The 13,378-nt window shown below is 34.5% G+C and overlaps 3 non-coding genes and 1 pseudogene across 4 annotated transcripts; 3 read left to right on the forward strand and 1 right to left on the reverse strand.

Annotated features, from left to right (window-relative positions):
• Positions 1-3,997: 3,997 nt before the first annotated feature.
• On the forward strand, positions 3,998-4,192 carry LOC143584728 (U2 spliceosomal RNA). Its single transcript, XR_013144413.1, has one exon. It is a non-coding gene; the product is annotated as a U2 spliceosomal RNA (small nuclear RNA).
• Positions 4,193-5,365: 1,173 nt separating this feature from the next.
• Positions 5,366-5,566, forward strand: LOC143584729 (U2 spliceosomal RNA). Its single transcript, XR_013144414.1, has one exon. It is a non-coding gene; the product is annotated as a U2 spliceosomal RNA (small nuclear RNA).
• A 2,452-nt stretch (positions 5,567-8,018) lies between these two features.
• On the forward strand, positions 8,019-8,214 carry LOC143584727 (U2 spliceosomal RNA). The gene has a single exon (XR_013144412.1). It is a non-coding gene; the product is annotated as a U2 spliceosomal RNA (small nuclear RNA).
• Positions 8,215-10,647: 2,433 nt separating this feature from the next.
• Positions 10,648-12,608, reverse strand: LOC143584721 (small ubiquitin-related modifier 2-like; annotated as a pseudogene). The gene is made up of 3 exons (XR_013144410.1): positions 12,536-12,608; positions 11,229-11,378; positions 10,648-10,870 (listed from the first exon to the last, which is right to left on the reverse strand). The product of XR_013144410.1 is annotated as a small ubiquitin-related modifier 2-like (transcript).
• Positions 12,609-13,378: the final 770 nt, after the last annotated feature.

The raw sequence follows: 13,378 nt of genomic DNA on the forward strand, positions 1-13,378 counted from the left end.
TATGTAATTAAGGGGCATTTACATATATCCCTTTACTAAGATGACTTATTACATATTTACCCAACTCTTAAAACTTAATTGCATATTTCCCCTTTCTAAACTACACATATTACATATTTCTCCATTTCATTAAAATTAGACGAGTGCCCGCGCAATGCAGCGGGAAATACAGTCCTTAATAATCACGTAAGAGTTTTTTGGTGCTCATCGTTCCATTTGAAACCGTGGATTAAGAATTCTCATTTTAAACTCAATTTAGTAGCGAAGTACAAATGAAACCAAAATCTAACCATTGTTAATGGTTTGTTTTTATTGGGTTTTAATTTTAAACGTTTTTGTTTCAGTTTTCGATGACAAAAAACGGCTTAGCTCACGGCTTAGTTTAAAACCATCAAAACCGGACCACAAACGTCTATACGTAAGATGTTATTTTTTTAACTGAAAACAAACTATGACAATATCATACTCAAATTAAAGAGAATTAAATGCTCGTTTTTATGGTGCAATTTTTTTAAAAAGAATATTAACGTATAAAAAAATTATGACCGTTTAAAAATCGTGGAGGAATTTGAGTTAAAAGTGAAATTATAAATAATATATAGTTAAAAGATGGGGATCAAAGTTGTAACTATTCTTTAAATTTTCAAATGTTGATTAAAGTTGAGGGGGCAAGGTTGTAAATAATTTAAAAAAATATTAAAGAAACGGTAATATATAGTATAGATTACTCTTTTAGTTTCTATTTTACCCTTATTATAAATTATGATATACTATATTAATTTACAACTTTTGTATGCATATTGAGTTGTACGTTAAGCTTTGCTGGTGTTTGTATCTTCCATTATTGCTGTACTTTTCTATTATATGTTACTCACCTATCTTACCTGTTTTTGTTCTTTACACGTACCAGCATCACATCTCCATCTTTCTGTTGACAATTTCTACCAAACTAAAGACTCTGCTTCTCATCATCATCAATTCATCATCGTACGAGTATGACTTGCTTCTGACGGTGACCTTGGATAAAAACATCAACCATCGATTCAATCGATTACTCGCTTGGCGGCAACCAGTTGTCTTCGATAGCACTGAACACAATTAACATGATGAAGGGCCATCTAATTTTTGTAACCCTAATCCCCAAATCACATTAAATTCTTTTGGAACTGATTTTTATGGCGTTTTTCAATTTTAGATTGAGGATTGATTCTAGGCTCCAAGAGGTGTGGCATATCTGGACTGTTTATGGTGTTTCTTTCTATTTTATTTTTGGATGATTATATATACTATCTTCGAAATTTTAAAGAAAATGTTTTAGTGCTTGGTAGATTGAGTTGTTACATTATGTATGTAGTCAACACTCCTCCACATGTTCAAGCCGATTTACACGTGTGTGTTAACCAAACTTTTCATTCGCTTTTGTTAATATTTCCCAACAGCAAGGTTTAACTTCACGGATCGCGTTTCGCAGTGTGTTTGGTGTCTGGCGTTTTATTTCACGAATCATGCGATGGCATTGCTTTCGGCTCGGTGGTGCATTTGGTAAGTGGGGACTGTGGTGATTCCATTTTAAGTTTTGTTATATGAATTTTCACAGGGATTATTCTTTGCTAATAAAGATTATAACTTCGTGTTCGTTTTGGTGCTGCTCTTTTGATTGTCTTTTTTAGGTTGGTTTTACAAATACCATCAGATGCAGGTGTTAGATTCCGAAGGTAAAAAAAGTATGCATCTAGGTTTTAATATGATCTTCAATTTCAGTCTCTGATTCCTTCTTGATTCTTCCTAATCTATTTGTTCGTATGATGTTTGTTATCTATAGGTGCGTTTTAAGCTTTCGGGTTCGTGACCGATCTCTGAATTTGGATTTGTGGTATGCTTTTTATATATAATTTAGGGCGTATATCGTGTTTTCAAAATTGGGTCATTGTTGTAATTGGGTGCAGATTATCTAATTTGCAGGTTTGGTTGAATCCTCATAAGAACATGCCGGTACATATGCATTGATTTTGTTTTGTTTTTTTTTTGCTGCTGCAGGCTATGAAACACATCATTTCTTGGAAAACATCAACTTAAACATTTTCTTTTGTAGTTTGTGAGGTAGGCGCAACCAAAACTCCAGTTATTTATTGATGGAAACTGTGAAATACTTTTTTTAGGATGTAAATCCTATGAATGCATGTTAATAATAATACTGATAATTAACTGCTTATTACTTATTCTTAGGCTCAGAGGGTTTGATTCATAGTTGTCACGCTACTACCTACAACTTACAACCATGTTAAAGGTAAGAAAGTAGCAATTTCTCTATATTTTACATATATGACTGATCTAGCCTCTAATACCTTATTCATTTACAATAATAATAATTTGCATCATGAGCAATGCATGGTATTTACAAATGTTTTTAACATTTTGTGAATGTAAGTGAACAGAAAAACATGTTGCGGATAAATATTGAGGTGACTACTTGACTACTGATTTGGTTCGAGACAAAACGGGCTTGAGTTAACGGTTCTGATTAAAGTGATTGTTCTCAAGTGAAGTTAATTCCGGGTCATTTGAGGCTTCGCGATTTAAACAGTTGTTGAAAATACAATTTTTTGTCAACATCCTCTCCTTCGTACTTTTTAACGATATTGACATATATTTTTTATGTTTTGAGGGTTTCTTAAGTAGACTTTTAGGCTGTATATTGGTGAAATAAAATTGGCTCATTTTATATTTTATAGAAACATCCAAACGATTTACAATGAAGTGGCAGGTAAGCGGGCAACAAGCTGCGCCGCAACCCCCTTTTGGATAGCAAACCCAATCCGACTAAAAACAAAGTTTTGATTCTTATGGGTTGATACGTTACTATACACAACTTTCTGAACCCTATTCAAAAGGTCCACGGCATCCGGAGCTAAGAAACCAAAAGTGTCAAAGGCGAAGGGGATAAACACGTGTTGATTCTCCAAACAAGCTCTCTCGTGTTTAGCAACCTTGCCCAATGTCAAAACGTTTTAAATAAATTTATCAATCCCCATTTTTTATAGAGTAACTTATTAACCGGCATCCATTCAATCATTTTTTAATTCAAATCTTCTTTATTTACGTTCAAGAACTCGCAATCATGATCAATTTTGATTTAAGCTATCAAGGTAATTTAATATAAAATGACATGATCTTCCATTAATCTATCGTTGCTAATGATTTATTTAACTTCAACACTTAGGTTTTAATAAAAAGTATAACCGGTGTTAATGTTGTAATCTAAATTAGTTTTACCATGAAAGAATATATACAATTGTATAAACTAGTTTTGCAACTTGCAAAGTTTGCATAACTCATTTGATAAATAAATGATCGAACCGGTTCTAGCCAGAACCGATTAGCGAGAACCGAATTTAGCGGTTCTGGAACCGAACCGGTTTACTAAAATAGATTCCGGTTCCGGTTCTATTTTTCACTCATTTTCGGTTCCGGTTCCGGTTCGGTTCTCGCGGTTCTGAACCGTTGCACAGCCCTACATACACATCTTCCTTACATTTTCTAGAGAGAAATTGAAATGGAAAAGAAACAGAAAAAACAAAAAAAAATCAACAGGAGAAAACATTATAATCCAAGGGATATAAGTTTGAATCATAATTGGGGTGGACTCTCTAGTAGAGGTTATCTGCATAAGTTGAACATAGCTAGAAATAGTGGGGTGGAAACTGGAAAACACAAAAACTAATCCGTTCATCCCAGAAAATATTAAGCTTATAGTTTTGTACTGAGGCAATATTATGTTTGAAGCAGCAAGTTTCAGGTGTAGTTAGGTACCTTTTGTGTTTGTTGATCATAAGTTAGAACATTACTTACTGATTTTAAAGGGCGGTTATATTTGAGGTGTGGAAATTGGAAAACACAAAAAGGAAGAAAGGTCTTTCACTATCCCACATCAGCCGAATGAAGAAAACACACATGAAGTGACTACCTTTATAGTCAGCGGCCAAAGAAGTGAATAAGCATACCTTTCTCGGCCTTTTGGCTAAGATCAAGTGTAGTATCTGTTCTTATCAGTTTAATATCTGATATGTGAGTCATTGGCTCACTCGATATTAATCTTATTTTTTATGGGGAAGACTTGTTAAAGTAGCTTGCTGCTTGAGTCTTCATGCGTTGCCTTGGTCTTACACTACCACTAAGGCCTGGCGCATCCCTCCAAATCTTAAGTCAATTTTTATAGTTTTAATAATAAATTGTCATTAATGTTTTTTTTAACAAATACTAAACTTGGGAAATCTGTATATAGTAAATCAACAAGTCTTTATTTGAGCATGTGCAGTTATGGTGAGTTAGTATTTGCATATACATTTGGGTAATTTCTCTTGTTATTGCTTTCGAGGGACTTTGGATGTAAATGCACAGCTAAAAACACATTCTAGAGGTAATTGGCCAGTAATGATGTATACCCTTTAGCAGATTTGGATATCTGATTCACTGTTAACAGTTCACCAGTGATCGCTTCCGTATAACCAACACAACAGTTACCAGCATTAGAGAGAAAGAAATCAGTTTGTTGATAAGAGTGTGAGTTAGGAACACCGAGCACTTTGAGTTTGAATAAACAGTTATCAGGGCGAGGATCTGGAGGGTTGATTATAGTGTCAAATAAGTAATGCACACTTTATAATCTAAAAAAGCAAGTTTTATCAGTAGGGCTGCAAACGAACCAAATGAACACGAACAAGGCCTTGTTTATGTTCGTTTGTTAAGGAAATAATGTGTGCTGGTTCACAAACACTTTATCGAACAAGATTCTATGTTCGTGTGCTTAAGGAAATGAATTTGTTCACGAAAAGTTCACGAAGATAAACGAACACAAATAAAATCGGCGGGGCCTAGAGATTGAGATCAATGTGTTCATCGATGTGAATAACGAAAAAGGAAATGAGAACAATGCAAAAACAATATATTTTATGTTAGGGGTAATAAATTAAAGATATAAAATGTTTAGATATAATAAATAAATGTACAATAACTTTCATGAACAACATATACAAATGAACATGAACGGACATTCATGAACACATTACCGAACGTTCACGAACACAATTGAACAAACTGGGGCTTTGTTCACGTTCGTTCATTTATTAAACGAACGGACAAACAATATTCCTGACAAACAGTTCACGAACTGTTCGCTGAACATGAAGTTCGTTTACAGCGCTAGTTATCAGGATATTAGGCATTGATGACATTTTGTTATAGTGTTAAATCTTGAGCAGTGAAAGCACAAATGGAAAGATGGTCACTCACAGTCCCACATCGGCTATGTGAAAATTTAAAGTTAAAGTGGCTGCGATATAGTCAGCAGTCCAAGAAGATGTTAAGCATACCTTTATTGGCCTTTAGACTAAGATCAAGTGTAGTATCCATTCTTATTAGATTAACATCTGAGCCATCGGTTCACTCGATATTAACTTATTTTTTATGGGGAAAGGCTTGTCAAAATAGCTTGCTGTTTGGGTCTTGGTCTTACACTACCGCAGGCCGGGTCTTGGTCTTACACTACCACCAAGGCCTGGCGCACCCCTCTAAAACGTAGTACGAGGTTTTTAGATCAAATTTGTTTCAATTGTAAGGTTTTGTTTGTAATTTAGAAGAAAAACTTCATTGCCTGGTTTGAGGCTTTGAAATAAATTACCGTTTCTGAACTTCATCCACAAACTTACTATTATTGTTTCAAAAAATTATGTATATGCAGGTTACTTGATGGTGCCTTATCTCAGAAATGCTAAATGCAAAGCATGCTTTGCTTGCTAATTCTTTTTTCCTTAATCTTTGTCGATATCTTGCATATTTTAATGAACTTTTATAGCAAAGAAGTGAATATTTTAATGAACTTTTATAGAAAAGAAGTGATGAATTTTTTAAACAGATGCTTGGTACCATTAAAGAGGACCTTGCTGAACTAGATTCCCTGCTGAGGTAGAGTGCTAGAAAGAGAAAGAAGAGCTGTAAACGAGCCTAGCTAGGCCCAACTCGACTGGAACTTAACTCGAGCCGGCTAGACCCGGCTCAATTTTATTTAGCAAGCTGTGACACCAAGGTCGGCTCATACGAGCCAGTTTGTGGCTCGACGAGCTAAAATGATTATTTAAAAAGAAGTTTTTTAAACAAAATGCCGGCCCAGCTTCTTTATGTATTAAATAAAAAGGAGGAAAAAAACTTACAAGCCAATAATCGTTGATTCGATGGTAAATATATATAGGAGAGATTTAGAAACTAAAATTTGGTAGCGAGAACGTCAAAGGAGGGATTTAGAAAGTGAAATTTGTAAACGAGGTTGTCAAGGCCATTTGGGCCATCTGGCCTTGTATATAAATATTGTTATTATTTATAATATATATATATATATATATATATATATATATGTGTTTGTGTATCAAAGGAGCTATCAAGTCGGTTAGAAAACGAGCCGGCTTGGCTCGATTTTAAATGGGGTTTTTTCGAGCGAGTTGAGATATTGTTCTGCTTCAAATTGAAGAGGCCTCTTCATGCTCTTACTTTTTATATATCAGTGTTTCCAAATAGGGCATTTGATGTGCAGTTGCGAGGAAAAGCTAGATAAATGCAGTTTAAAGGAACATCACAACTGTGAATTTGCTGTAAGCTGGCTTCTTTAATCATGTCTTGTATAAAGAGGGTGATGCTAAATGGTTCTGCTACCGCAATGCAAAGGCAAGAGATCACTTAACAGCCTTTTAGAGTCATCTTCATCATCATCATCGTACTCGGTATATCTCACCAATAGCAATGCTATGATAGGGTCTGAGGAGGGTAAGATGTAGACAGCCTTACCTCTATCCCATAGGGATAGAGAGGCTGCTTCCGGTGAGACCCCCGAGCTCGATAGTAGTTTTGCATCAAGCCTTAGACATAAGGCACATAGCACTCAATCATCGGGACACCGGCTGATTGGTGCATGTGCCCTTGTCTTTCGGCTATCAACGCCACCACATGATGCCTGATTAACCTTCCGCCACTTTTAACGTTATTTTCATGAGATTAGTAAAATAATGTCAAAATTAGTGCAATTTTGACAGATGCTTAAACAACTTCATTGATGTTGTTCACTGCTTTAAAATGCTTAAGTTGGTTTTCTCCAAAGGTCCTCACTGTTTTCATATGTACTGTAATAGACAATTTCTTCAACTGTTAAATATAAAATCATTTAGCAATGATGGAGAGAACCTGAGCTATTATATGTCAAACTCGATAAGTTCTTAGGGAGGTTATCTAGAAGGCTACCCCCACAAGTTATAGCTCAAGTTGCAATATGTGTGCATGATAGTCTCATGAACAAACTTTGCTTGAAAGATCGGTTCAGATCGGTGTCAGTTTCCTCTTCTCGGGTCACCATACAAGCTGCAACCACAAGAAACCTGTTAGAGGATCCACGGGCATGAAGCTCCTAGTATTGAAATAGGTTTGTTACACTTATTTACCATGATTGTTATTATCTAGCACTTAAGTGGAAAAGAAATTGAAAAAAAACACCTAGAGAAAACACTATGAACAAATGGATATAAGTTAGAATCATGATTCGGATGTAGAAACTAGTAGAGGTTATCTACTTAAGCTGAACATCACCTGCCATTAGTCAGGTTGGGAAGGGTTCTTGCACAATAACTACTCTACTCTTTCTAGCAAAATATTATAATTTTTAGGCAAAGTTAAACAGTAATATTATAGTCAGGTTATGGATGATGCCTGCTATAGAATGAATCAAGTCAGGTACCTTTAAAAACAGATTTAGAGTGTAGTTCAAGTTTCTATCAATTGGTGAATGCTTTATGCTCATTACAGTTTATTGAACATTAATCAGCAATGGTTTGATCTTTGAAGGCTAGTTTATTGAATATTAAATTCCGAGAGATGACAACCAAATGGCAAAAGTAGCTCACAGTCCCACATCGGCTGAGGGAAGAATATATATATGAAAGGACTGTCTATATTAGCAGCGACCCAAGAAGAGAATAAGCATACCTTTCTCGGCCTTTTGGCTAAGATCAAGTGTAGTATCTGTTCTTATCAGTTTAATATCTGATATGTGAGCCATCGGCTCACTTGATATTAATCTTATTTTTTATGGGAGAAGACCCGCCAAAGTAGCTTGCTGCTTAGGTCTTTACGTGTCGCCTTGGTCTTACACTATCACTAAGGCCTGGCGCACCCCTCTAAACCTTAGTTAATTTTTATGGTTTTAATAGTAAGTAGTCATTAACTTACTTTTATTTAACAAATACCAAATAAACTTGGAAAATCTGCTAAACCATACAGTACTCTACTATCGAGCCGGGGGTCTCATCGGAAGCAGCCTCTCTATTCCTATGGGGTAGAGGTAAGGTTGTCTACATCTTACTCTCCTGGAGCTATTAAACGAGCCGAGCCCAAGCTTGAAGAAACTACTAACAAGCCGAGCTTTAGAAAAAGAGCTCAAGACAAGCCGAGCTCGAGCATAGTCAACCCTAGTACTCTCTTTCAATGAAAACTGGTTCCTAAACAATAAAATCAAAGTCCATATATGAGTACAAAGTAACCCTAATCTGACATAATAAAACATCATGTGAATAAAACTGCTACAAACTAAATCCTAACCTGTACGGATTATTATTATCTTAGCAAGTAAAGATAATCAAACCAAGATAATAATTAAAAACATAGAAAACCCTAACCTGGCCTTTGACTTTCAAATTAATGTGAACTCCTTGATCGGCAGTCCCAGGCTTCTTATCTTCTTCGTTGTTGTTGACTCCTGACATGCTTTCTTTCAATTAACAATCAATCCACCAACGCTTGCTGCTTACTACACGCCTCTTTTTCTACTGCTTAGATCGGACGGTCCGCATACGTATTCGTATGAAAATGAAATGAGGTATGTTGTTGGCGTACTTTATAAGAAATGAGATTCCATTTTAAATTCAGTTCTAGTCATTTGGAATTGTATTTTCGAATTTTAGAGAAATGAGCAACCAATTAGTATTTTGATTTCAAATTTTGAATCTAATAAGTTTTTTTTATGATTTTATTCGTAATTCGAATTCGAGTGATGTGTTATTTCTGTTTCATGTGTAGTTTTAATAATCGAATTAATTCGGTATATTTTAAAGTTAACTTGAATTCAACTTTAAATATTTGAAACCTTGATAACTCAGTTAAGTTAAGTTGAGTATTTCATAATTCGATTCGTTAGTTTTAAAAATGACCCGACATTGATTTTATATTTATTTGTATAATTATTTAAGAAAAATATTAACTATACTAATTTAAAACATGATTTTACCTACATGGATTATTTGTGATTTGTTGTGTCTTGCTATACAATATAACAAAATAAAATAAAAAATTGTATGTTATGAGGGCATATCTGTTAACCAAATGTTACGAGAGAATTGGTAAGTCACCTTGGCTACATATTAGCGTTAATTCAAAATTTGTCTACTCATTCCTTCTTATCCTTAAAAAACATTTTTCAAAATCAACGGTGGGCAACGAAGGGGTGAAAATGATGAGATGAAAACGAAAAAAGAAGAGTAACTTTCTTTTAGGTGATAATTATATGGTTGAGATTTAAAACACCTAGTTACCTTTTAACCCTAACTATGGGCCTGTGGTAAATATTTTCAACGCCACCATTAGTATATACTCGAATTTGTTATATTATAAAATACTACTAGAGTTTCTACTTAACCATATTATTTTATACTCTATTTGATTAATAGAATTTATATTTTAATAGCGATTTTTGTTTCATTAATGTCAAGAATAATGTTTTAGGTGTTAAAAATAAAGCGATTTGCAATAGTTTTTGAGATAAATACTAGCTTATAGTCATTTATGTTTATTATGATTTGGTTGGTAAAGGTTTCGTCAATGCATGCTAGCGAATAAGTGTTTTATTACGACCCTCCCGGTTAAGACGTCTGGTTCTGTCACTAAGAAGTCTATTTTTTTTTTCTTTTGTATTCATCCGTTGTGTTTTCTTGTTTTTGCATGACTTGGACTGACTAACTTCTGTTTCTTATTGTTTGATTACTGTTTGAAACGCTAATTCGAACGAACCAGTTTTCCGTCCTTGACATCTTCTTTTGGTAAAAGTGTTGATTTAAAATCTAGTTTTTATCAGCTTTTGTTGGTCTATGGTTCACGATGATGCCGGTTTTACCCCTTTTCGTTGTTGTCTGTTCGGTTCTTCGAGTTGAAGACACCATTATCGTAGTCGCTTTGAGATCGGTGACCAAGATACTGGGCTTTAAGACGCTGTCAAATTATTTAGATGTCCCATACTGCAACAGTGCAACATGATTAAAGCATGTATTCTCATGATGCTCCTTATATCAACATCCCATGATTACAGCCTTTGTTCGAATCAACAAGGGTTCTGGTATCATTAAGTCTGATCTATAAGATGAGGTATTATCATCCTACAACCCGCGCACACAAGTCGTTCTAACTCCTTACAATATGATTACCCGACACCATCAAGTGAGTCCAACGAAACGCAAACTTCTACATAAAATAACATTAAGCTGGTAATTTTTTCAAACCTCCAGTGACGTTAAAATGAATTTAAGAAAAAGACGACCAAAATTAAAGACGAAACATGATTGCAGAGAAATAAAAGCATAACCAGCACCAAGCATATGATGATTAAGATAGAATAGCACATCATTTGAGGATAGGTATATTAGATAGCTACACAACAGTTTAAAACCATACTAACAAACTAAGCTTAGAGCTCAACTTCCATTTATATGTTCTAGAACCGCAACAAACCACCACCTCCTGTTTGGTGCAGCATCGCATCAATCTCATCCCCGTCCTCCATCTCCAACTGTTATCATCATTTTTTTAAACATGAGCACCCTCATATAAACACAGAATACCAACTAACAGTTGCAATAATGGTTACCACAACCTTTTTGTAAATTTTAATTATTTTGTTTTAAATAAAGTAACAATAACTACACTTAAAAATTATATATCATTTAAATATATGTCTTACGAGTTAGACCCATTCCGTATAACATTCAATTACACTGTTTTTATCAATTGTTAAAGTTGGATTTTAATGTATCAGACCCATCGATAAGGAGCAACAGCAAAAAAAATTATATACTAGCCCATATGCAAGAACTAAGCTTGATTATGAATTCAAATATGTGTGTGTGTATGAGAGAGAGAGAGAGGACCTCATCCGGGGTCTGCTCTGCACGAAGGCGGCGGCCATCAAACAAGAAAGCAATGGAGTTAAGCTCAACGGACTGCCTGTCGCAGTATGCATTCATCAGCTTCTTAAGTTGTGTGCTTCGTTTGATCCGAAAGAACACTTCATTTCCATCCTGTAAAAGAATTAAAAATAAAACCAACACATGTTATAGATCATCCGAATACCCTGTAGTATATCCATGTTACAAAAACAATATCAAGATAAAAAAAGATGTCAAGTCGTCAAGAAAACAGAAAGAAGTATAGGACATCAAAGACAGAGAAACTTGTATCATGAACAAAATCCAATGGCATCATAGACTAAACAGCTCGCACTTTATAAAAAAAGTTGACAAGACAAGTGAGCTAACCGACAACGGTTCTCATTGCCAAAACATATGTTTCTAGAATCTCAGAACAATCAAAACAATTTCTGTCATCTAAAATTTTGATAAACAAAAAAATCTAGCTAAATAAAATGAACAAGCAATCAAACAGTTTGAGTCCTTGGAACTGCAGTATACATTGATGAGCAAAATCTAGGAGTGTACACAGTTCAGTTTGGTTCGATTATTTGCCTCAACCGAATTAACCGATCAGTTTTCGGTCAATCATTTCACTTTATTCGATATTTTCTAGTTTTTGGTTCAGTTTCAGTTAATTTCGGTTAATAACCAAAATCAAACTTGGGCTAAAATTTTTACGTAGAAATACATGAAATGAAGGTATAAATGCATATGAAATCGAGGTATAAGTACATGAAGTGGTGGTATAAAACATGAAATGGATGTATAAAAGCTTTCAAATATATGTAAATATGAACGGCTCGGTTCGGTTAGGTTAATTTCAATTAATGAAATTAACTGATGATACAAAAAATAACCAATAACTGAATTTTGGCAAATCCGGGCTTCGATTAATTTCGATTAGGTTTCATAGGTCATCTGTTCGTTTCGTTGCTCACCCCTAGCAAAATCTGCTTTAAAATCAAACTTCATTTTTTTTTTTTAAAAAAAAAAAAAAACCGTTTAATATCCTATCATTTCATACACACATGTTAAATTCCGGATACAAATACTCCATAAACAATAAAATAACCAATTCAATAAAGATACAAACAATCGAGTCATACACATAGCACCGAATTCGTTAATTCAATAACATCCCTTAATAATAATTAACCTAATAATCAAACAACAACGATCATCAAAATAACCAGCACAAGAATCGATCGTTAGATAAATTAACGATTCAGCAATTTAATTGAATGCAATAAAACGTAAACCCTAACCTGTCCTTTGACTTTCAAGTGCCCCTTGATCTCCGGCAGGCTTCTTGTCTTCTTCGTTCGTCACTCCCGACATCGTATTCTCCGATCAACACTCGCAATTTGTTGGCGTCACTAGTACGCTGAAATGGCTTCTGGGTAGTTGTTTATATTATAAAAATGAGAGAAGTGAATTGCATGAAATCAACGGTCTAGATTTGTTTCGTGAATAAAGGCGATCTGACGGTGGAAATTCAAGAGTTAGAATAAACTATTTGATTATTTTAATTAACCATTCACCCCCTAGTAACTTTTCAATATCAAAGTTTAGTGTTACTTAATTGTTTGATTTGCGATAGCTGTGGTTTCATTCTTATGGTTTGATCAAATTTATGGTTTTAATTCAATAATTTTAAGTTTGCGATTTTCGTCAAATAGTTTTTTTTTCACGTACAATTAAATCCGACTCAACTAACATATTTAAACCCATAAGCATGCCCCTCACGTGAGAGACGATTTTGTCCTTTTTTTCTCCCTGAATAAACCCCCGCCCTAATTCCAAAATCTCAATTTTCATCTTTGTCATTCTTTCCTTCGTCTTACACAAATCCTACACGAACAAAAAAGGATTACGATGCATCTCCGGTGGCTCCGATCATGACACATCTGGTTGATAAATAGACGATTACACAACCAATTAAGGATAAAATTTCCCCTCACATGAGGGGCACGCTAATGAGTTTAACAAACAGAGTTAGCGGGTTAAAGGTTTGATCAAACTCCAAGGACGAAAAACACAATTCTCTCATTTGATTTTATTCAAAATAAAAGAGTGAACATGGACACTTAATAGAGCATGTTTGAGAT

This window comes from Bidens hawaiensis, unplaced genomic scaffold (assembly GCF_021521415.1).
Source record: "Bidens hawaiensis isolate Kalapana, Puna unplaced genomic scaffold, B.hawaiensis_p1.1 tig00033264_1, whole genome shotgun sequence".
Taxonomy (NCBI): domain Eukaryota; kingdom Viridiplantae; phylum Streptophyta; class Magnoliopsida; order Asterales; family Asteraceae; genus Bidens; species Bidens hawaiensis.